General features: G+C 32.8%; 1 pseudogene; it reads left to right on the forward strand.

Moving 5' to 3' along the window:
* Positions 1 to 308: 308 nt before the first annotated feature.
* LOC114046177 overlaps positions 309 to 23,595 on the forward strand; it is an 85,691-nt pseudogene continuing 62,404 nt past the window's right edge.

A 23,595-nucleotide genomic window follows, 5' to 3' on the forward strand; every position in this document is an offset into this window, starting at 1 on the left:
ATTTCAGCTCTCTTCACAAGACACACAGTAGCAATGATGGTTGAAAAGTTACCTTAAATATGAAAGAACACAGAAATTTCCTATTTTCTCAGGCCTGAACTCCATAAGCAAAAAGTGAGGATAACTGGAGGCTGGACCAGGAGCCCAGCTCGTGGCTGGGCTAAACATCAGACTGGCTGCCTGAGATTCATGATGGGGCCCCTTTCTCCTGCCCCTGCTGGACTTCCCTGGTGTGGAGCTGGCCAGCCCCTTCCCTGGGCCTTTTCATTGGTTCTCTGGGGGCTCAGGGATAGGTAGGCAGTGCAAAACAAAACATTCCCCCTGACAACCAAGAACTAGTTGAGGTAATTCAGGAACAATTTCAGACAGATCAGGATGCACCAGCTGTTTTATGGCTACAGTTCTACACTGATATGTCTTGTCTAATCTTTTTTCACCAGGTATCTCTTCCTATTGAAACAAACTGTGGACATCTTTTTTGTGGTACCTGCATTATTGTGTATTGACTATACGGTTCATGGTTTGGGACCAATAGTTGTCTAATCAGCAGACAAACAGTTACCGTACTCTTATCAGAATTTGGTGAAGATAATCAGACTCAGAGTGTCTCAGAATTGCATCAAAATACTAATGACTATAATGAAACATTCTTAGGACAACCCAGATTGATTGCAGAAAGAATTATGGATCTGCCCACTTTACTGAGATGTGTATTCAGAGAAATGCTTTCAGTTGGGGGCCTTTTCTAGATGTTCCCAATCAGAATATTACTTTGTCTCCTAGGAGCTTTTTTTCCTTATACCACCCTTGGATTTTGTTCCTGAAGCTTTGACTGGAATTTTAGGATTTCTAGATGATTTCTTTGTCATTTTTATTGCTTGTGTACATCTCCATCATGTATCCAGAAGTGTTAACACAAAGGCTAACAAGATACAATAAACAAATGTTGCTTGAGAGTATGTGGAAAACTATTCAAGAGAATCATAGCAAAACACTTGAATATCATTTTGCAGGTTCAAAAACATCTTAGGAAATTTTGCTAACTGAAACTGTATCAGTGTATTGAAAGTTGTAATACTGAAGCTAGATTTATAATCATCTAAGCAATATCTATTTAACTAGCTACATAAAATAATAAGTCATAAAATAGAAAGTCACTATATGAGGCAATTAAGTGAAAAAAATATTTTATATCTTTATATCTATCCCACAAAACTAAACCAAGTGATCATGTAGAAAGTTATTAGTAAATATGCAATTTTTCTATTACCTTCCTATATTAAGTATAGATATAATATAAGTAATATAATATAATATTAAGTATAGATATAGATATAATGAATAATTTTCTTGTTACAGTAACATGTTACATAAAATTTTAAAAGTCAGTATCTTTTAGCATTTACTATGTTTGTGCATTTGCAATGCAATTTTGATTTTCCATTCCAAGCATAGCTACTTTTATCAGCTAAAACTAAAAGGACTTTAACCTTGCATAGGATTCATTTAATGCCTACAATGGCTCACATAAAATAATTTTTTAATTAATTCCAAATTTCATATCCTAGTACACCATGCCTTACAAATACTAAGCACTCAATAAATATTTATTGATTAAACAAAACATATACATTTTTCTCAACCAAAATACTTAATATTAATAATTGTAATACTTAATAGCTTGATCTTTTCAAAGGTTAATCACATAACAATAATTTGAAAAGGGGAAAACTGAATCCAGGAGGCTGAATGAAGTGGCTAAATCATGATAGTTGGGTGAATTTAATAGGAATAAAGCCAACTCTCATGAATTGACTAAAAAACTCATAGCTAAAAAAATAACAAAAAAAAAACAACTAATTAAACATTACCAGAGGAGAATCTGCTGCTTCATTCAGTTCAAGCCTAGGATGTATTACACATTGGTGGGATGGCAGAGTGAGTGAGAAAAAATATTTCTTATCTTGGGGGTTGACATATGCTTTTAAAATTCTTCAATTGACTTAACCTGCCATAGTTCTTTAATGAGCTTTGTCATAATAACAGTATAAAGTGACAGCTAGTTCCTAATGTATCAGTGATAACAGATACTGAAAACGATTAGCTTTATTAGTGAACATTTATTAAGCCCCTACTGTGTGTACTACTATCCTTGGCATCAAGAGGGAAACAATCAGAAAATCCTATTTCTCATTTTAATGTCCATTGTAATTTATTCAAATACAGACATCAACTTGGTACTGACTCTTAAATGTCAATAATGATGACCTTATTTCCACTTTTTCTGTGCTAGATGACAATAACTGACTGTTGTTGTCTAATTAAGGTAATACAAAAGAGATATGAAAGGTGATGTGTTGTACTATATTATGTTTAGGTAGGAAGGATTTGGGGATTTATCATTTGGGGCAAAAGACCAGAATATCTCTTTGAAAGTGTTTTAATACAGTATTCATTTCTATGGAGGTAATTTAGGAGTGAGTCTCAAGTAGAAAATGGATTAGGTAGTTTCTCACTATTGTTTATAAAACCTTAGTTCCTACAGTGACTCATCAGAAAAGGGAAGAACAGCAGTTACGAGAATTTTTGTTACACTTACAATTATTAAACTGAGGGATTCTGAAGACCTTCAAATCAAGAATAAATCTGACAGGGTGCAAAATTGAATTATCCTGTGAAAGAAGTAAATTTTCTGTATGTATGCTCCACCATTATAATTCTTAAAAATACTAATTTTAATTGAATATTCTGGGAAAGGTATTTTATCACAATTTGTAGTATTTTAAACATAGTAATATTTGAAACCACATCAAGTTAAAGAAGGACATTTTAAAATTTATGAAACTTTTTTTATGTTCATTGCATTCATTTCTGGTAATGGATGTAAAGAGATTTTGAATTTAATGTATTTAAACTTCCAACCAAATTAAGTATTTCACTTTTCAATCAGTGTTAGAAATCAGTCATAACTCCCATGATTCAGGGTAAAAATCACACAAATTAAAGTGATGACCCAGAAAGCCCTGAGTAGTACATAATACATTTTCTGCCTCCCCAAATCTGCTCTCCCTTCTATCAGCTCCACCTCCCTTTTCTTTAGCCTTTTCCCTCCTACTTCCCCATCAGGTAAGATAAATGTCTGTACCCAACTGAGGGTGTATGTTATTCCTTCTTTGAGCCAAATCCAATGAGAGTAAGTTTCAAGCGATGATCAGACCCTCTCTTATTTCCCTCTATTGTGATAGGTCTTTCATGGCTCTTCATGTGATATAATTTACCCCGTTCTGCTACCTTTCCTTTTCTCCCAGTACAATCCTTTTTTTTTTCATTCCTTATTTTTTTTAATCTTAAATCAAAGTCAACCTATACCAACACCTTTTGTCTAAGTATATTCCTTCTAACTGACCTAATAGAGATATAATTCTTAAGAGTCACAAGTACCATCTTTCCATGTAGGAATGTAAGCAGGGTAACCTTATTGAATACCATGTTTTTTTGTTTTTGTTTTTTTTTTTTCTTTCCTGTTTACCTTTTTATGCTTCTCTTGAGTCTTGTATTTGAAGATTAAATTTTCTATTCAGCTATGGTCAGAAAAGTTTGAAAGTCCTCACTATTTCACTAAATATTCTCTTTTCTTCTGAAAGATTATGTTCAATTTGTTGGGTAGTTGATTCTTGGTTGTAATCCAAGCTCTTTTGCCTTCCAGAATATCATATTCCAAGTCCTCTGATCTTTTAATGTAGAACCTGCTAAGTCCTGTGTAATCCTCTGGCTGCTTGCAGTTATTTTCTCCTTAACCTGATATTTCTGGAATTTTGCCACAATATTCCTTGGAGTTTTCATTTTGGTATCTCTTTCAGGAGGTGATTTGGTGGATTCTTTCAATGACTATTTTACCCTCTGGTTCTAGGAAATTAGGGTAGTTTTCCTTGACATTTTATTGAAAGATGCTATCCAGGCTCTCTTTGTTTTTCCAATGAGGTATTTTACAATTTATTCTTTTTTTCATTCTTTTGATTTTATTTGACTGATTCTTAATTATCATAGAGTCATTAGCTTTCACTTGTCTAATTCTAACTTTTATGGAGCTATTTTCCTCAGTTAACTTTTATACCTCCTTTTCCATTTGGCCAATTTCACTTTCAAAAAGTTGTTTTCTTCAGCAAATATTTTCCACCATTTGGTTGATTCTATTTTTTAAGGAGCTGTTTTCTTCAGTCAATTTTTGTGCTTTCTTTTCCAAGCTGTTGACTTCCTTTTTTTTGTAAATAATTCTCTTGTATAACTCATTTCTTTTCCAAATTTTTCTTCTACCTCTCTTACCTGATTTTTAAATTTCTTTTTGAGATTCTCCAGAAGGGCTTTTTCACCTTGAGACCAATTCAGATTCCCTTTGAGACTTTACATGTAGGCATTTTGACATTATTGTGTCTTTTGGAGTTTGTCTTTTGATCTTCCCTGTCGCCATAGTAGCTGCCTCCCACTGGCTTGCCTGGTCATGGCTTGTGCTGGTCTGTGTTGTCCTTTTACCCAAATGAGACAGACCTTTCCTGAAGTCCTTCTAAGTTGTGTTGGGTTAGAAAATTGTTTCACTCCATCTTTTTTGCAGATTCTATCACTCCAGAATTATTTTAGAGGCTTGATTTAATATTGTTTCTGAGGGAAACTAGAGAGAGCACAGGAAACTTCCTGGCTTCTCTCTGCCATCTTGGCTCTGCCTGAGAAGTCTTTACTAGATGAACTATAATTTCCCTAGCAGCCAGGGATATGCTGGAGCTTACTCAAATTGAGGATGAGGGCCAATTGTCAAATTTTCAGTGTGACTATTTACACCTTGAAAATAGTCAAATGGTACAAATGTAGGGATTCATTTATTGTTTTGTGGATGGTCTAAATTTAAGAAAGTGATTGAGAATGTGATTAATACTGATTAACCTTAAAAATATGTTATAGGCTAAGGAGCTAGTTGTGAAACATTTACCAGCACACTCCTACTTCCAAGTCTAATTTTGATATAATGAAAAAAATGTTTAGGAAAGGGATTTTCCAGTGTTTGATACATGTTCATCTAAACATTTGTAGGCATCTATTACATTCAAGGCACTATAACAGATGTGGGAGTTCAAACAAACAAAAAAAGGTTTTTTATAATTAAATACTACAAATGTTTTCAATCACAGATTACTATTGTTTTTTATTATAAAGGCTAATCTTCATACTGATTGTTATGTGGTATTTATATATAAAATTGTAGGAAGTACATTAAGCCTCTGAACATTATGTACTTTATAATCTCTCTCTCTTTCTTTCTTTCTCTCTCTCTCTCTCTGTCACACATACACACACAAACACACACACACTATTCATACTACCAAGATTAGCAGTTGCTACTTCCGTATCTTAGTCACTTAAGTCTATACCATTTGGGCAAGTCAATTTGCCTGTTTAAGCCTTTCAAAATCTTTAAAATAAGAAGACTGGATTATAAGTGATCTCTAAGGTCCCTCTCAGCTGTAACAATATATGATTCTGAAAAGTAAATAGTATTATTTGAAGTAAAATTTCATATAGAAGTCTTTGAAGAAATCTATTCTTATGTATGTGAACCATTTGTTCATTCTTACTCTAGTGGATTTTTCTAAAATTCCACACTAAATCCAAGGAGATTATGGAGTGTTATCTGTATCATTTACATGTTGTTTTAACATAGAGAATTAAAATGAAAAAAATATATATATAATCCTTTCATTTTACCACAGTATACTATTTATTAATACATTTCAGTAGTGATCTAATGAATTCTGGAACTGATTATAGAAATAGGCTCTTTTCTATTGAGAAGATTTGCATCTTACTGCCTTGCCTACCCAAATGAATCCATATTTTCTGCAAGTTACTTGCAAATGTGCAAGCCATCTGCAACTGAATGATTGGTGGAGTGAAAGGATAAGTGCCCTGTGCTTCTGTCCCCCATGGCCATTTATTTCTGTTTTATTGTTTTAATTATAAAGACTAATCTTCAAACTGACTGGTATATGGTATTTATATGTAAAAGGAAGCCCCATGTATTCATGTGCTTTAAAATTGCACTATAATTCTAAAAGATATTTATCTGGCATTAATTCTAGGTATCATTTAGTGAGGAGTGATGGGTTTGTACTGTATACCAGGACCAAAAGTGAAAGTTACATTTCATTGGTAACCGACTGTTACATGACAAGTAAACAAGTTTAATTGTGTTACTCACCTCATTGACTTTAATGAGTCAATAATAGATGTAATAGGCACCTCAGGACCAGATGGCATAGGGTAAAAAGTCCCCATGAAATACCACTTTTTCATCTCAAGTATCTGATAAATATGTTAACTTCCTGCATTGTGGCCATTATTGGAATGTCTTACCAGCTGGCCAGTTACCCTGAGCAGCAGGGGCAAACACATACAGTTTAAACCTTAAATCCTCAGTTCTAGAGTCATGGAGAAAGTAAGCAAAATGACAAATAAAATTTATTTTTCTGAAGTTCAATTATACTATCATAAAACTTAAGACCATGGATTTATTTAGTTAGTTATAAGTTGAAAAGTGTAAATGCAAAAAAGCAATTGCTTACTAGGAGAGAAAAAAACAAGCATTTCCTAAGCCCAGTCCAGTACGGCCCGCATGCTGCCCATTTGCTTCTCCTTGTTGTGAGGCTCCACCTGTGTCTTTTAGTATTTTTCTTCTCCCCAATCATATATAAACTGCAGTTAATTGGCAAAGTTACAGCAACATATGTCGTAGCTGTACCATCTTCCTCTTGCTGCTGAGGCTAAGTCTGCATTTACAGTTTGCTTTATGGCTATAATTATGCCTGTTTCCTCTCTGTCTATTGCTTAATAAAATACTTTTTAAAAAAAATCAGTAAAACTGAAATAATTATATCTCTACATTGTATCAGCAGTCTCAGTTGTTAGAACCTAAAGCTTATAGACTTGGGGCTAGAAGAAAGAGTTAGAGGTTATTTGTTCCACCTTTTAGTTTTACCAATGTGGAAATGGAGGCATAGAAAGCAAAAGTGACTTTCCCAATGTCCAAAAAAGGAGTAAATATAAGAAAGAGAATAGGAGGGAAGGAAGGAGGTGAGAATGGAAAGAAGGAAGAAAGGAAGGAAGGAAGGAGGAAGGAAGAAGGAAGGAAGGGAGGGAGGGAGGAAGGAAGGGAGGAAAGTAGGAAAGAAGGAAGGAGAGAGGGAGGAAGAGAAAGAAGAAGAAAAGAAGCAGAAAGGGAGGGGAGGTGAGAAGGAAGGAAAGAAGAATGGAAGAAATGAAAGAGGGAAGGTGGAAATGAGGGAAAGAAGGAAAGAAGGAAGAAGGGAAGGGAACAAGCATTTATTAAGTACCTACTATGTGTCAGATACTATTCTAAGTGCTTTACAAATATAATCTCCTTTAATCCATAGACCAACCGTATGAGGTATATGGTATTATTATCCCTATTTTATAGTTGAGGAAACTGAGGCAGACAGAGGTTAAGTGACTTCCACAGAGGTTAAAAAAATAAACTAATAAAGTTTTGAGGCCAGATTTCAATTCAGGTATTTTAGACTCTGAGATCAACTTCATAATATAGCTGGTTCTTAAAATTAGGCTTAAAGGCCACAGGGGCCCTTCCTGGGGAAAAATCAGAGTGCAGACTTTGACAGCAATTTCCACATCTTCCAACATAACACCACCATGGAAAACTTGTTGACCCCAGAAATAGCTATGAAAGCAGCAGATGAAAAATCCTGAAGCTTGAGATAGTTGCTTCCCACAACCAATTGGGAGAGCACACTTCAACATAAAGTTCAAAGTCAAGAAATGGGTTGGAAAACTAAACAAACAACCAAAAACAACTAAACAAATAAACAAGAAAATGACCATCAAAAGCTACTTTAATGTCAGGGAAGACCAAGACCCAAACTCAGAAGAAGAAAACAATGTGAAAACAGCTACAAAGCCTCAAAAAAAATGCTAATTAGACCCAATTCTAACAAGAATTCCTGGAATAGTTAAGGAAAGATAAAGGTAGTAGAGGAAAAACTGGGGGGGGGATGAGAGTGATGCAAAAAATTATAAAAACAAAAGATTAGTAAAGGAGGAAATAATACTAGAGAAAATAACAACTTAAAAAAAAAAAACACCTAATTGGCCAAATGGGAAAGAGAAAGAAAGAAAGAAAGAAAGAAAGAAAGAAAGAAAGAAAGAAAGAAAGAAAGAAAGAAAGAAAGAAAGAAAGAAAGAAAGAAGGAAAGAAAGAAAAAGAAATACATCATCTAATTGATGGGAACTATTTGGCTTATGTAACTAAGTTTAAAAAATTTAAGTTTTTGGTAGCCTAAGTATTGAAACTAGCCATGAGAGTCAGCAGCACCTTCCAAAACTTCTGAAAGGCAGGTCAGCATGGTCTACATAGAAACATGGCAGTTACTAAATGAATCAATGCCTTCAAGAGTATCCTTTCTACGTTATAGCTAAATAAACCGACTTTTCTTAACTCTTTCATGGTCTATATGCATATAATTTCATTTTGGTTCCAAACTTTATGCATGCATTCAACAGACTTGAAATAAGGTCAACTTATAACACTAACCACTAAATTTTGACACAGTTACAGTTGTCTCTCTCCACTGCCCAGTCATGGCTCTATAAATTAGTAGTGTGTGCATTTTGGGAAAAAATTGGGTGCATAGAATAAAATTATGTATGTGCATATGAATAATAATAATAATTAATATAATGAATCATTAACATACAATATTCATTTATATCTATAATTAAAATTATATATATATATATACACTAAATCATTGCTATTTGCAAGGCACTATTCTAGAGTAAAGAAATTATCTAATTAGAGGAAAATATTAAAATGTAGAGCAGTTTTAGTTCTGAGGATCAGGGAATATTTCTTATAGTACCATCTTTAGTGACTTCATGCTGTCTCTCTTATAAAATTCTAACTATTTAGCATTTAAAGCTCTTCACAGTCTGGTTCCAACCTACATTTCCTGACATTTCCCATTTCTCTTTTACTCTTTTTTCACATACCTAATTTTATATCGAAATTGTCTGCTTTCTGTTCCCTAAACCTAGCATTCATATTAGTGCTTCCATGCATTTTCATAGACTGTATCCCATTCCATTCCTTCTTCATCTTTCCTTTTGTATTGTTAGCTTCCTTTAAAGTACAAACAGATTCTACGTCTTACTAAAACCCTTTATGGATGCTTCCAACTGTTCCTATTCCAAATGATTTCCACTTATGTAACTGCATAATGATAATAGATTCTCCCCTGACCCAAAGAGAACATAAGCTTTTTGAGAGACAGGAATATTTTTCATTTCATTTTTGTATTCTCAGCACCTAGAACACTGCCATGCATTAAATATTTAATAACTCAGCAAAAACAAGCACAACTGAGAAATTATTTTTTCACATTTAAAAATGTCTTATTGGTGAACTTTTTATGCCACTAAATTCTCAATAACCATTCCCACCACAGAATACTTTCTGGTGTCATAGTCTAACATTAAGGAAGAATACTTTCTGGGTGTGGAGTGAGAGACAGGGAGAGTTAAGATGAGTAATCGTACCCACTTCCTTCTCCACTAATGGGTCTTCCTACTCTAGATCCAAATATATGGTCTAGATTTGGTTTAGTGCTAGAAGACGCTGCCTTGTTTATTAAAAGAACTACTTGAAACAAGATTACTTAAATAAAAGTAGTATCTAGTATTACAATCTGCTCAGAAGTTGATATTAAAAAAAACAGACCGATGATTAATAATTTTAAATTTCACCTCTTCTTTGCTCTGCCCAATTTCCCTCAAAGTACATGTTTTCTGGCAAACCATGCCAAAGACTGAGACTCCAACTTTTAGTGCTTTGTTTTGTTTTGTTTTGTTTTGTTTTGTTTTGTTTTGTTTTTTCTGTGATACAGAAAATTTCTTTGTTGCCAGGCAAACCCAAGCATTTGGACCCAGGATCTTTGGACCTCAATCCTGGAGAATATTGCCTACAACCTTAGACATTTCTACCTTCAAAACAAAACAAAACAAAACAAAAACTATTTGTTGTCCTACAAGGAAATGAAAAAAAAAACATGGGGAAAGACACACTGTCTAAAGTACAAGTCACCTAGTGGAACTGAAGATCTATACAGGAGCTGCATTAGGGTAGGATAAAAGAGCACAGCTTATGCTCCCACTTTACACACAGGAAATCTAGGAAGAGACTGAACTGCTTGGCAGAGAAGAGTTGGGGTAAGAGATTAAGCTGGAAAATGCATTCAGTCATTGGCTCCTCTGGCTCAATAACCAATCAGGGTACAACTTGGTCAGTTCAAGGCATACACATCTTTTAGCAATGAGTTACCACAGGACCAGAAGTAACTAAAGACTTCATAATTTATGACAAACTCAAGTGCCTTGAGGCAATAAAGACAATAATTAGTATATACCATGGGATGGCCCTCTTAATAAAGGCACTAAAGGAAAACTAGCTTTCACTGAAAAAAAAAGTCAATTTCTACTTGTCTATCTACTCTAATCTCTATCTACTCTAGTAAGAGGGAGGAAGAATGGTTATAAGCTACCTAAAACCAATATTAGTTATTGAATTGAATTGAATTTCTTGTGAGATTTAGTGCTATCTATCCTCATGTGTTCATTGTAATTTTATATAAATATTGTTCTTCTGGCTCTACTTCCTCATTCTAAATCAGTTCAAAAAGTCTTCCCAAGTTTCTCAGTATCCATCCTACTTATGATTTCTTATGATGTAATTACCTATTTATTTATCTACCTATCTATATAGATATAGACATATATTTACATCTGAACACATACCTATATGAAAGATAAGTATGATGCAGATGTAAATATAGTTCTACATGTAGCTATATTTGATATAGCTATGGATGCAGATATAACTATAGATATATAAATTGCATGCGTATATGTGTGTACACACACATAATATATGTATGCATACCATAATATGTTCACCCCTTCACTCAGTTTTTGCTTTTTCGCCCACTTTTCTATCACAAACATGCTGCTATGAATATTTTGAAATAAATATAACCTTTCTGTCAATGACCTCATTAGGATATATATGCAGTAGTGAGATTGCTAGTTCAAAGAATATGGGAACTTTAATAATGTTTTGTGTATAAATCAAAATTATATTCCTGAATGCTTACCAATCACACCTCAATAAATGTGGCATAAATACAATATCTTTAGGAGTGTCTTCAACACTGGCTATTTTCAACTTTCATCATCATTTCCAATTATATGGTTGTTAGGGGAAATCTCAAATACTTTAATTTGAAATTGTTAATCTTACTGATCTGAAGTGTACTCATGTGGTTACTAATAGTTTGTATGTCTTTTTAAATGCTATTTGGTTATATTCTTTCACCATTTGCCTTTTGAAGACTGACTATTAGACATACATTTACGGCAATTCTCTCTCAATATCTTCTATATTAGCCTTTTATTTGGGGGAATGAGCTTTCTCAATTGATGAGCTTCTCTCACCTTGCTCCAGCTACATGGAGTTTGCTCTTTTAAAAGGATACATACATACACACACCCATACATACACACATATATAGACATATGTGTGTATGTGTGTGTATATATATATATATATATATATATCCTGATTTATCCTTTGCAATTTTCCTTTCTCTTATTTATTAAATCTTCCATCAAACAGAGATCTGAAATGTGCCTCTTTCCATTCATCACTATTTCATGGTTTCATGATGTGACCTTGTACATTTACATCATATCTATTTGCAAGTAAGTGTGGTATATCATGGAAGATGGTTGCCTAATCTTATTTTGTAGCAAGCTACTTATCAGTTTTCTTAGCAGCTATCTTTAAACAGTGATGTATTAGAACAGCAGTATTTTTGGTTAGCTTGTTTATTCGTTTTCATCACATGCTGGGCTCTTTTATTTATTTGATTCTAATACTTGCCTATCTAATTTGAGTCAATTGTATAATTTATATTTTTTAAAATATACTAAATAGTTTTGATGATTACTACATTCTAATTTAGTTTGTGATCTAGTGATAGTAACACCTTCCCATGTGCCTCTTTTTATTATTTTCCTAAAAAATCATGACCTTTTTGCTTTCTTGTTCCTTCAAATTACTTAAATCATTATTTTGTCTGACTGGAAAACATTATCTTTTAGATACTAGTGCTGGAGGTTTCTACACTGAGAATTTTTCAAAATGATAAAACCATGGATTCAGAGGACATACTTTAGGGTCAGTGTCACTTGTTGTTTGATTGGTATTGAACTAAAAACTGTAAATTTATTTAGCTGATATTGTTATTTTATTAATATTGCAGAGACCATCTACCATCAATGAATATCCCTCCACTTATTTAAAATACTTCAATAATTCTGCAAAATCCCTTTTATAGTTATATTTTTAAAGTTATGATTATATTTTAGTATGTAAACTTGCAGGTACTTTATGCATTTATTCATATATTTATTTTGAATTCTTCTTACTTACTGAAGTTATTAATTTTCTTGATTTATTTTTTCACTGATTCTCTGAAGTTCTCTAAGCAAACTAAATAAAGGTAATTTTATTTGCTCTTTATCTGTTCATATTCCCTTAATTTATTTTCTTGTCTTATCACTACAGTTAGCATAGTTAATAAATTTTTGGCTTGGCTTAATGATAATTACATCTTTCAAAAGGTAGGTGAACCCAAGAGGAAAACTATTAAGGATCTGATTCCTTTTTTCAATCCTTCTCCTTGGCAAATTTGTAACATTTGATACTACTAATTACTTTTTCTTTTGGATGTTATATCTTCTCTATGTTTTTCTGACTTTTCTCCTACTTATCTGACTCCTTTTTCTGTCTTCTTTTCTGGACCTTCATCTAGGACATGATCACTAAACTTAGGAGGTCCCATAGTTCTATCATGGTCCCTCTTCTCTTCTCCCTTTATTCTATCTCACTTAGCAATTGCATCAGTTTTCATGGCTTCAATGATGATCTTTATGCAAATGATTCCAGATCTATATCCAGCCCTAGACTTTCTCCTGAGATTTAATACCACATCACCAAGTGCTTTTTGTACATTTTAAAATTAATAAACCACTGGCATCTCAAACACACTATTTCCAAAAGAGAACTCATTGTCATTCTCTCCAACCTTTCCCCTCTTCCCTTCATTCTTATTACTGTTGAGAACACCACTGTCCTCTGAGTCACTCAGTCCCACAATCTCAACATTATCCTTGAATCCTCACTAATACTTCCCCCATATATCCACTTTATTACCAACTCTCATCATTTCTATCTTCACACCATCTCTCAGATATGTCTCCGTCTCTCAATTCTCATAACCATCACCTTGGTGTAGCTCTTCATCATCTCATATCTGGATCATTTCAAAACTTTCTAATTACTCTCCCTGCCTCATTCTTTCCTTACTCCTATCTATCCTCCTCTACCAAATGATTTTTCTAAAGACCTGATCTCAATATACCAACTCCATTCAGTAAACTAGTGTCTCCTTCTGACTTCTAGATTTGAATATAAAGCCCTCTGTCTGGGATTTAAAGCTTTTCACAATATGGCTTCTTCCTATCTTTCCAATCATTTTACAATTTACTCCTTCCCTTCTTCATACTCTATGATCCAGCAACACTGGATTTCTTGTTATTCCTAACACATATCACTCCATCTGCCATCTCTGAGACCTTAAATCGACTAGTCCATACTCCAGAATGACTCTCCTTCTTCACCTCTGCTTTTTGTTTCCTTTGCTTCCTTCAAAATTCAGCTTATGTTTCCTTTTCTGCAAGAAACTTTTCCTGGTGCTCCCAGCTACTTAGTACTTCCACCCTCCCCCTAAGATTGGCTTCCATCTATTCTGTACATGTTTTGTATGCCCCTACTTACCTATATGTTTTCTCTCCTTTTAGAATGTGAACTCCATGAAGGAAACAACTGTTTGTTTGTTTATTTGTTTGTTTGTTTGTTTGTTTTTTGTTTTTTAACTGTCTTTGGATCCTCAGTACTTAGTTTAACACCTGGCAATTAATCAATACTAACTTATTGTCTGGTTGTTGTGATATAATTCAAAAAAATCAGTGGGAAATAACTATTTCATCTTAATAGTTGAAAAAAGGACAGGGAATCTATGCATAACATGATTCTCTTTATGTTTGGAGATAACGGATTTGAGGAAATTCTGAAAAAGGTTGCAGTAGATTACAGGACTGAAAATTCTACAGAGAAACATCAGCTTGGAATGGGTGGTGACCTCTTAACAATGAAATTCTAAAGACAAAAAAAAAGAAACCATCTCAATGAGAAAAGAAATAGTGAGCTGCCTAAAGAAATAGCACAAATTCATGAGAAACCCAATAACCAATGAGGATTTTAAAAATATATTTACAGAGGATGTTAGCCAAAGCTGGTAACAAGGTGAATACAGAATAATGGCAAAGTTCTATCAGAACAGGACCAAGAATGATAATATTTAACTTGAGTTGATAAGAGAAATGGAAAACAGTGTTTCTTCAGGTATGCTGGGAAGAAGAGCAAGACAAAAACAAACATCAGATCATTGCATGTTTAGATTGATTTTCATTGAATTCATATATTTTAATTAAATTTAATTATTCAACTGTAGAAGGAAATGGCAAGCTACTCCAATATCTTTGTCAAGAAAACCTCATGAAAAGCATTGTTATGCTATGGTCCATGGGGTCATGAAGAGTCAGGCATGACTAAATGATTGAACAATAATGTATTTTAATTACTCTCATAAGGAAAATGATCTTTAGGAGGATGGAACAGAAATTACTAATAGTGGATTTAAACACAAGAAAAGTAAGGAGATGCCCTTGATTCATTTATTACTAGGCACAGAAGAACTTTTCCTGAGGCACTACTGCATTAATTAGAAGGTTTAATTGCTTACCCATTCCCCATGCTTTTTGAAAGATGATATAAAATTATTGAGATTGCAAAAAAAAAAGAAAACTAAAGAAAATCAAAAGTCTTTCTAATTGTCAAAAATGGAAGGAAGAGGAAAATGGGATATACAAAGTAAAGACACACAAATTTGACTTCTATTCCTGGAAAAAAAAAAAGTCTACAAGAAATTATTAAATAGCAACTAGGTGACATAGGTGATTGAGCATTAAAGTAGTAATCAGGAAGACCAGAGTTCAGATACTTTCACACATATTTATTAACTATGAAACCTGGAACAAGTCATTTAAACACTCTAAAACTCAGATTTCTCACCTATAAAATGGTGATAAAAATGAAACCTAACTCACAAGGTTGTCATAAGGAGCAAATGGCATTTCAAAACAAAATAAAACAAAAACACTTTGCTAACCCATAAATGTCAAAAAAGCTACATTAAAAGCCTCAGAGAACAATCTTATTTGGTCTGAGGCCCCAAAAGAATTCCTGGGGAAAGCTCAAAAAGATTTTAAACATCAAAGAAGGGAAGTAGAGGAAAAATTGAGAAAATAAATGAAAGTGATGCAAGAAAAATAATGAAAAAAGGGTCAACAGTTTGGTAAATGAAGAACAAAAATACTGAAGAAAATAACAACCTAAAAAAGAAAATAGGGCAAGCGAAAAAATTTACTGAAGATTTTAGATTTTTATTTATTTTTTTAAATAATATTTTAATTTTTTCAAGTTTATGTAAAAAAAAATTAAGATTTTTTTAAATTAAGTTCCAAATTCTCTCCCTCCTTCCCCACCTGTCCAAGAGTAAGTGATTTGATGGAGGTTGTACATGTGCAATCATGCAAAATGTATTCCTATATTAGTCAGGTTGTAGAGCATGGGGGAAGACCAAAAAAAAAAAAAAACTCCATGAAAAAATAAAGTGGAAAAAAAAGTATGCTGTAATCTGCATTTAGACTCCTTTCTCTGATATGATTTTTTCACAGTCTAGCAAAGGCTATGCTCTGGCAAGCCAGAAGCAGGCCTGGACGGTAAAGAAATTGGTGGTGTCTGTTTCAGGAGATCTCAGTGCAGGCAGTAAGGGGATCAAATAACTGATCAGAAGGAAATTACAGGGGATATCTTGCTGGCGCTGGAAACAGGACCCTGTTGTATTGCCTATACATGGTCTTAATCCCAGGGCAAGGAGGAACACTAGTAGTATCAAGGATCTAGACAGAATTACAGGGTAGAAAAGAATATTAATGCTCACTCACAGATCAGAGCACAAACCAGGGGAGCAGTGACATCTCTCCTTAGGTCACGCCACCTTGGAAGAACTAAAAATTTACAGAATTCCAGAACTAGCTCTGAAAACACCATCAAGAAAAACCTGAATCTTGACACAATGCTCCCTCCATCCTAGGAGCAGAGCCTAATTTAAACATAAATTTAAAAAATCAAGAAATAGGCTGTAAAATAAACAAAGAACAGAAAAAGAACCTGACCATAGAAAGTGAAAGGAAAGTTCAAAACAAACACAGAACACCACAATTACATCTCAGGGTTTCTAGCTCTTACCCCACAAAGATTTTGAAAGATGTTCATGAGAACTATAGTCTCATTTAGAGTTACACATTTCATTCTTTGGCATAAGTAAAAAATATTCCATTCAGAAAACAAACAAACAAACAAAAACAAAAACATGGCATGTGATTATGCTTAAGCTATGTCCTATAACATTCTTCTTAAGTATGGAACATTAAAAAGAGGCAAAAGAAGGTATATATTAGCATGAATTCTATCCTAAACATTTTCATTTAGGCAAGTAAAGATAGAAAATATTTCTTTAGGATGATAGCAACTTCACTAGAAAAGTAAGAATGCAAAAGACTCACCAAAGTCTATTTTCATATGGCAACACAAATATTGTAGCAACTGGCCATATCCACAGATTTTGTTATGTTAGGAACTGGGAAAGGAACAAGTGAAGAGAAAAATGATGAATCTGTCTTTCACCTGAGCAGAATTTTAAACTGCATTTTAGGAAGAAAAAATGCAGAGTGGTGTGAATAAGCCTGTATTTCAAGTGCCTATCTGGAAACCTAAATGTGATAAATATTCCTATAAAAAAGAAAAAGTATCCTAATTTCCTAAAAAGTTAGCAGTTGCCTATAATTCTCTTGCAGATAGGCACTTCTCCCACGCAGAGAACTCTGCGCCAAAGGAAGATGGTCTAGTAGTTGGGTTTTCATGGCTCTATGAAACTGATAAAAATAAATTTGAAGAGACAGAGGGGAAGCCTAAGATAGGTCAGGTTGGATTGTAGAACTACTAGACAAAGAGGAGGAAAGCAAGTAGAAAGACAATTGAACCTTTTCAGTTATATAATAATCAAAGAGTTTGAAGAGACCTCAGAGGTCATATTATAAAACCTGTATTTGAGTAGAAATCCATTCTACAAGAATAGAAGTAGTATGGTACAATGGATTGAAGCTGGGATATGGAAAGAACATGGACTTAAATCATATCTTTCTTACTTAATACTTGGGTGAATATGGTTTTACCTCTGAGCCTCAGTTTCCTCATTTGTAATGCAAAAAGCTTAGAGTAGATTTTCTTAGTGTTTTCTCTCTTCCACTTCTAAATCTATGATTCCATGATCTCTAAATGGTGCAATGAGGCATATAAGATTTTGTTCAGGGTCTTCCTTAAGCCTAAAATGCCCCTACACCTTTGCTTCACTAATTAATTCCTAACTAGCCTTTACAATTAAACTTAAATTAAATTACCTTTAGGAAAGCTTCCTCAAGTCTCACATACATTCCACTTCAGATATCATACATACTATTTTATATTATTTTAATCAATTTATTGTGACATATTTTATATTATGACTATCTGTACTAAAAATTTACTTACTACTAGACTAAACCAGAGATTATCTTAGCAAAACATTGTCTAGTCTCTCCTAAATAGCACAGAGCTTTTCACATAGTACTCGCTTACAATTCTTTGTTTCTTAGTTTATCGATTTATAGAAGGTGTAAGCATGAATGTCATATGTATCTAATTGAAGATACCACAAAGGTTGGAGTATTCAAAATGAATAAAAAGAATTCAAAATATGATCAGAAACTATGATGCACAAATATATAGCAAACAGACTTGGAAACAAATGAAATGAATGTGTGTTTACAAAAATACAAAGAATTCAAATTAATCAAACATGAGATAAATAAATCACTTAAACATCCCATTGTCAGGGAAATGGAACAAGTCACAAATGAACTTAAAAAAAATTCTGCTCTCAACAGGATTTAGAAAAGAATTTATAAAACTAAAAACAACAAACAAACAACCTCCCATGGCTCACAAGCTATTTAAAAATAAATATTGAAGGCATCTCAACAAACTCCTCTTATAAAACAAGTAATGTCCTCGTATCCACATCAAGGAGAGAAAAAAATAGGAGAAGAAAGGAAAAACAAATATCACTAATAAGTATTGTGATAATATTACATAAAATGTCTGCAAAATAAGGCAAATATTTAAAACATTATTAAATATGAATAATTTTTATGTATACCAGGAATACTAGAATTGTTGGATATAAGGAAAACCTAAACAAGAATAGAAAAGAGAGAAGTAAAAAAAAAAATCATTCAAGATAAAAATAAAATGCATTATATATTTATAAATTAATCCAAGAATGCACATATAGAACTTCTATAAATGTAACTACAAAAATGTTTATAAACATAAAGAAAAATGTAAAAAATTGATAGGATATTAAAGATCCAGGACTGAGTCACATTAGACAAGTGAAAATCAAACTACCCAAATCATTCTATAGATTTGGTGCTTTATCAATCAAATTACCAAAAGGACATTTTAGACAAAATAGCATCAAAATTAATATAAAAGAATAAAAAAATCAAGAAAAATAAATCCCATACATGAAAATGGAGTAATTAATTGAGACTTAGAGCTATCAGATGTCAAATTATACTACAAAACTATTTAATCAATTATGAAAATTGACTGATTATGGATTTCTTAAAAGTGAATTGGTAGAATGGATCAGCTAAGTAAAATGAAAATAAAATACATCATCCTAAAATTTGTTAACAAATCTTTGAATTACTACTAGTAGAATTCAATGAGTTTGATCTTGACTTACTAAAATCTAAAATTAGCTAGAGAACTTCTCTATGTGGAATGCTGCACTGCATTCTCATATTAATATAGTTTTATCACCCTTATCTTCATATATATAAGGTGGACACAAATCATATGAAGAGATTTTTGTCTTCAGTTTTGTCTTGATTTCTGTCTTCAGAACTGTTTGACAACATGGTGGGACACAATTTACACTTTAAGTACTTTAGCAAATTTATACTATGCTATTTTGTTAGCAAAAACTTATTTTGAAGCAGAGGTTGGTGAATTCTTTTAATTTAATTGAATTTAAAACATTTATTATTCACATACTGTTTGTCAAACACTGTGATAGGCTAGAGGAGGTGCAATATTGATATATGACATGATCTCTTTAAGGACATGAAGTTCCTCTACCAGCTTGTCCTTTCCCATTTTATTGTCAACAAGTGAGAACAACAATATTATAAAGATAAATGAAAAAAAAAACAATTGATTCAGCATCACTTAATAAGTCATGTTATACATCTCCAATATTAGGTTTCATATCTCCTTTCTGATTTTACTAGATTCAGTCTTCATTAGATTCAGAAGTGAGAGTCAAGAGGGATTTTCTCTGATTTTTAATATTCCTCTTCTTTTAAAGAGAATACTATCATATATGCATGTCAGAGAAATGTAATTACATTCAAACTAAAATTAAACAAGTCATGGAATTACAAAAAGGAGGACAAGATTGTAAGATCTTTTTAAGTAGACAAAATGAGAATGAGAAAAATTTTAAATTATAATTCAGAATTACAAACTAATATTGTTTCAGAAATTATTGTGTTCAGTCATGTCCCTTTTCTCTAAAGTACCAACCCCTATTTTTACACACTGGATGTATCTGAATACAAGAAGAAGAAAAAAAAAATATAGTGGTTATAGTGGTCTTTCCTTACTGCCTAAGATTTGGTGATTTTTATCTAAATAATATTGTTGGATGGACGAATAAAGAGTCAGAGAATGTGCCAAGCAGTATGCTAAATACTGAGGATACAACTATAAGAAAACAAGAAAGTCTTTGCTCTCATGGAACATTCTAATATAAGCTCAAAAGAGAGGAGGGGGTTATGCTTCCTTAGATATATTAAGGAAGATAATTTATCCAAAAAGTGGCATTTAGGCTTGTTTCCAGAGAAAGATTAGGTAAAAGCTCATCTATTAGAACAAAAGGTGGAATCAAGGATAGATTCCAAGGTTCCTTTCAGGAAGAAATAGGGCTGATAACTGGAATGAAGAAGACATGGTGTGGAGACGGTTGGAAAGTAGTGCAGAGATCTGGTTATATCAAGATAAGGGAAAATTTCACCTATTAGATGCCAGGGTGGTTAAGGGATAGAGGTCAATGGTTTCTACAGAGAGGTTAGAACGACTGATGAGATGAAGTTATAAATGATCTTATTGACTCTATTTTAGGCAGAAAACAATCAATATATGAAAACATACCAAGAAAAGACATTTAGTTTCCTTTTGCTGCTTATTTAATAATGTATTATTATATGTTGTAGATATCTCCATATACCTAGACTTTAACCTAAGTCTTGGGACTAATTGATGGACAGAATCCTGATAAAACATTTTATGACTGTAAGAGAAGCAGAGTAGGTTCTAAGCAACCTTTGAGGAAGAGTAGCAGTTAGAGATAGGTGGTGCCAAACTTTCTTCATGTAGAGAAGTGGCAAGAGAGGGAAGTGATTTATGAGTTGCAGAATCTAGGGAAAGTTGGCTCCTCCATTATTTCCTTTGTTTTGAGATTGCTTGTCTAGAAACTTTGCAGAGAATTTCCTCAGAGGGAATGCCTTTTTAATCTGCATTAAGACAATTCTTGTGGACATACATATCATACATGGGTACATATAATTTTATATTACATTTGTGTATGTCTTACACCTCTACTGAACAGAAAGATTATGGGAGAGGGATTCTATAACAATGACAACAACGTCAACAAGGATGATGATGAGGATGAGGATGGTCATTTTTTTTAAAGGACAGCCCATCCTCAATGCCATGAGAAGCAAAGGGTGGAAAGAGCAATATTAGGTGAATATTATTCAGGGTGCTATACAGTGGAGACTTTGGATCTAGTGAAGTTGCTTTAATTGCTGTATTAGACTGGCAGGATGAAAACAGGTACATGTCAATGGTTGTATCAAATGTAACATAAAATGCCTTCACCTAGGAATAAGCTTATAAAATTTCTAAGACCCCAAACTGGAATCAAAATGCCTATCATGGCCAAAAACCATATGAACTCTGCCAACAATATGTCAACAAAAAAGCATAAAGCACATGGTTGCCAAGTAGATTAGTTAATAAAAAGGGTAGATTTATACCTCACACATTTCTAATTAATTTCTACCTTATACATTAGACTGGCAAATATATATAAAAAAATGAAAATGACTACTGTTGAAAAGGCTTCAAGAAAACAGGCATACTATTGATGGAGCTGTGAACTGGTTCAGTCATTCTGGAAAATAATTTGGAATTATGATCCAAAAGTTACTCTTCCCATATATGTTGACTCAGTGGTACAAAGACTAGGCCCATACCTCAGAAAGATCAACAAAAGAGATAAGGGTTACATATACAGAAAAAATAATATTTAGTAGCTTTTTTATTATGTTATATATTATTATATGTAATGTATAAAATATAATATATATTATATTATATGTGTATATATTATATATTTTATTATATCAAAGAACAGAGTAACCATGAATTGTAGATTGTGGTACAAGAATGTATTGGATTATTATACCATAAGGAGTGACAAAGACGATAGTTTTAGAAATACCTGTGAAGAGCTGCATAAACTAATGCAGGGTGAAGTGAGAATGAGGAGAACAATTTATAAAATATTGTTTGAAAGACAAGAACTCTGATCAATGAAATGGCCAGCCGTAATTTCAGATAACCATTAATAAAATATGCTACCTTTCAAAAAAGATGTGATGGACTAAAGATACAGAGTAAGATATATATTATTTTTTCTAGACATAGCCAATGTGGGATCTGCTTTTCTTTTCTTTGTATGTGTGTGTTTGTATACATGCATGCATACATATATGTGTATATATATATGCATGTATATATGTACATGTACACATTTAAATATATGCATATATGCATATATATGTTGGAAAGGAGAAGAGAAACAGGAAAAGAGTGGACAAAAAAGAAAAAATAAAAGAAACTCATTGGAGAAGAGTTCTTTCACATACATAAGAGAACAGAAGAAAGCCCAGAAAAAAAGGAGTAATAATCGGGATAACTGAAAGTTACATGTTGAATTTATTCTTAAACATACTTTAAAGGAATAACAAGCTGTATACAACAGAGATTTAAAGTTTCATGTACAGTACTTTTTCAATTGTATTATTTATATGGGAAAGCCTATTTTATTTGCTCTTTTATGTAAAATGTTTAAAAAAAAATAAAGTACCTCCTCTCAAAAAGAAAAAGGTATAGATGGAAGTTCAGAATTAGTTGTCAAAAAAGAAATTACAAATGGGTTTACTTCATTGGTCAAAACAGATTATTCAAGGAATAAATAGCAAATCAGTGCTGTATCAGTTGTAGTACTGCTACTGGTTGCAAACTTTTAGCCTGTACCAAATATAGCACCTAAGAAAACACAACCTTGTGACTGTTCTCATTACTTTTTTTTTATGGATTTTAGAGACAAACAGTCCAAGGACAAGTCAAAATAGCTTTATAGTAACTTGTCCCTGGATTGTTTCCCCTGAACTTCATTTTAAAAAGATAATGAACATTGTGATGATAACATATTTATATAGCACTTTCAGATTTTGAAACACTTGACATATGTCATTTGATCTGCATAACTGTGAATTATAAACCTTATACCTCCTTAGCACCTAGTTAAGTGCTCTGCATATTGTAGGTTTTTAATATATTTTAATAATTACTCTGGTTGAATTGTTTCAAAGCCTAGCTTATAAGTCTGATACCTACAGTTGTTGCTGTTTTCTCTCCATTGCAATAATTTTTTTTATTTATTTCTATTAAATTATCTATCTATATGTATGTGTACATATTTTAGACCTCAATAGAACATAACATCTTTTAGAGAAGGGGCCATTTTAGTTTTCTTGTTCTTTCCTCAATGCCTAGGATATAATGCTTTATACTTTATAAATTCTTCTTGAATTTACTCCTAACAATTTCTGTTTAAATTTACCCAGTCACCATATTAAGTGATATTGAAATACTGATTTTCTCCCTTAGAGTCATTTAGAGATATCTGGTGTTCTTTACTTCTATATCCTAGTGGTCCTTGGGACCTGTAAGAAAGAGAAGAGAGTAGTCCAGGCATTGGTTCAACTTCTAAAGAATCCAAAGTTAAATAAGCAATTATTCCTGGCATTTAATGT

The sequence above is a fragment of the Vombatus ursinus genome, unplaced genomic scaffold (assembly GCF_900497805.2).
Source record: "Vombatus ursinus unplaced genomic scaffold, bare-nosed wombat genome assembly UNPS02014781.1, whole genome shotgun sequence".
In the NCBI taxonomy this organism is placed as follows: Eukaryota; Metazoa; Chordata; class Mammalia; order Diprotodontia; family Vombatidae; genus Vombatus; species Vombatus ursinus.